Below are 2841 nucleotides of genomic sequence, written 5' to 3'. Positions count from 1 at the left end.
GCAAAGCTGAAACTTAAAGGAATTGACGGAAGGGCACCACCAGGAGTGGAGCCTGCGGCTTAATTTGACTCAACACGGGAAACCTCACCAGGCCAGGACATTGGAAGGATTGACAGATTGATAGCTCTTTCTTGATTCAGTGGGTAGTGGTGCATGGCCGTTTCTTAGTTGGTGGATCGATTTGTCTGGTTAATTCCGATAACGAACGAGACTCTAGCCTATTAACTAGGCGTTTTCCGGTGTCCCCGCCACCGGCGACAATCATTCTTCTTAAGGGGACAGGCGGCTTATTAGCCGCACGAGATTGAGCAATAACAGGTCTGTGATGCCCTTAGATGTCGGGCCGCACCGCGCGCTACACTGAAGGAATCAGCGTGTGCCTCCCTGGCCGAAAGGTCCGGGTAATCCGCTGAACCTCCTGCGTGCTAGGAATTGGGGCTTGCAATTGTTCCCCATGAACGAGGAATTCCCAGTAAGCGCGAGTCATAAGCTCGCGTTGATTACGTCCCTGCCCTTTGTACACACCGCCCGTCGCTACTACCGATGAATGATTAGTGAGGTCTTCGGACTGGCGGTAATCGCTATCGACTTGTCGGTAAGCGATGAACGTTGGAAAGATGACCCAACACTGATCATTTAGGAGAGAAGTAAAAGTCGTAACAAGGTTTCCGTAGGTGAACCTGCGGAAGGATCATTATGAAGTTGCACCAAAGTGTAACGAAAAGAAGCCTGACCTATCTTATACCTATGAATGTAATATACATTCAATAGCCACGTTGAACGTCAAGTCGACCTTTGGAAGAGGCCAAGAGATGAGTGGCTGAAGAGAGACTAGGGGGTAGTTGCTGCGTGAAAATGCAGCTCTTCCACCGAAACCTCACTCATCACTCTGACAATGGCAGAAAGGAATGGGTCGTGGCTAGGCAAGAAAAGTCTACTTTCCAACCCCTAACCATTCCACTCTTCTGAAGGCGCCAACACTCGTGTTTGGAATTCGAAGAAGATGTAACCTTTAGGAAAGCATCCCCTACGCTTCTTCCTGGCGAGAGTTGAAATATACACAGAGTCCATACCCTCTTGGCAAATGGGGTAAAAACAGTTGCTTTCAAGAGTACTAGGGACCGTGAGGTCTGAAACTCTGAAGTAAAACATGATTACCTGAGCGGCGGATCAACTCGGCTCGTGGGTCGATGAAAGACGCAGCAAAACTGCGCGTCGTGTGTAATGAACCAGGACACATGAACATCGACATTTTGAACGCACATTGCGGCCCTGGGATTCCATCCAAGGGCCACGCCTGTCTGAGGGTCGTTTGTACGCTGTACCCAATTTTTTTGGGTATCACCATCCTTGCGATGCACAGGATGAGGAGTAGTGTTTCATTAGTGTTCACATTGGTACGATGGCCCAGATGGCCGGCGGCTTGTCGGAGAAGGAAAGAGCTCTCGTAGTTCAATTCACTTACGCTCCCAGCCTGTCAAATCTAACCCCAGTACTGTGTTCGAAACTTCCCCCTCTGATTTCCTCCTGCACGCTCTGCGGGAGCTTCACCAATTCAACGCTATTTCCCAGTGACGTAGTGTTGAATTGCTGTCTCCTTAGATAAAAGCCAGCTTTCAAGGCACCAAACACAAGAAATGACGACCAGCTAGAGTTGAATGCCTCGATTTGACCGATGATTTGTTGTAATAACTTTGACTTTGAAGACTCATTGATTCGAGTACGTTGCTTTTTTCGTCAAGAGAGAGCACGTGCGCAGAGATGATGTGCAAGGTGCTGAGAAGTGAAAATCTGTGAATTTCTGAGAATCCTTCCCATCATTGATACAGAACGAATTGTAAAGGTCTCCTGTGTGGTTACGCCTCTGGTTCGAAGACGAAGTCCCGAATCCAGGCTTGATGGCAGTACTGCAAAACAGCAGAGCGCCTCTCCAAGATTTTTCTCGAAAGAGAGGAAGCGTGTGAGAGGAAGTTCTTTCTGTCTATCAATATGGTGGAGAGGTAAACTCTGGAATTGACACGTGATGATCACATCATACGCTCAACCTGTATCTGTACTATTTTCTCAGTGCTGCACTCGTGCACTTCTCGTTTACTCGAGAAGTGAATCGAGTGTAAACTCGATGGAGTGCCATCGTCAGTTTACCATCATCGAGAATCGTGGGTAATATTTCCAGCTCAAATGCTAGTCTCGCGTCATTGTGACCTGGGATGTCAAGTTGGCTCGAGGAAGATTCAATTACATTGGTCTTTCAACAAAACTTAACTAACCGACCTCAGATCAGGTGGGACTCCCCGCTGAATTTAAGCATATTAGTAAGCGGAGGAAAAGAAACTAACCAGGATTCCTTAGTAGCTGCGAGCGAACAGGGAAGAGCCCAGCACTGAATCCCGAAGACCTAGTTTTCAGGGAAATGTAGTGTTCGGGAGGGTTCGTATACCTGATACTACTGCACTGCGTCCAAGTCCATCTTGAACGAGGCCACGGTCCCGAGAGGGTGCCAGGCCCGTAGTTGGCTGGTGCTGGTATCAGGTGAGCCTCTCCTTAGAGTCAGGTTGCTTGAGAGTGCAGCCCTAAGCGGGTGGTAAACTCCATCTAAGGCTAAATACAACCACGAGACCGATAGCGAACAAGTACCGTGAGGGAAAGTTGAAAAGAACTTTGAAGAGAGAGTTCAAGAGTACGTGAAACCGCTCAGGGGTAAACGGAAAAGACCCGAAATTTCCGAAAGGGGAGATTCACGTCTTCTCGCTGGTCAGACGGCCTGCCTTTCGTGGACGGCTCTATGCCTCATTCGGATTCATCCGATGCGGGTTGTGGAGTCGCCGAAGGTGGGTTGGC

At 48.8% G+C, this 2841-nt stretch overlaps 2 pseudogenes; both read left to right on the top strand.

Moving 5' to 3' along the window:
• The first annotated feature begins 1155 nt into the window (after positions 1-1155).
• On the top strand, positions 1156-1311 carry LOC127244613 (5.8S ribosomal RNA; annotated as a pseudogene).
• Positions 1312-2270: 959 nt separating this feature from the next.
• The window catches only part of LOC127244609 (28S ribosomal RNA), a 4060-nt pseudogene continuing 3489 nt past the window's right edge, over positions 2271-2841 (top strand).

Source organism: Andrographis paniculata, unplaced genomic scaffold (assembly GCF_009805555.1).
Source record: "Andrographis paniculata isolate CXL003 unplaced genomic scaffold, ASM980555v1 Contig203END, whole genome shotgun sequence".
In the NCBI taxonomy this organism is placed as follows: Eukaryota; Viridiplantae; Streptophyta; class Magnoliopsida; order Lamiales; family Acanthaceae; genus Andrographis; species Andrographis paniculata.
The sequence above is the reverse complement of the archived record's forward strand: the minus strand, read 5'-3'. Positions and strand labels throughout refer to the sequence as shown.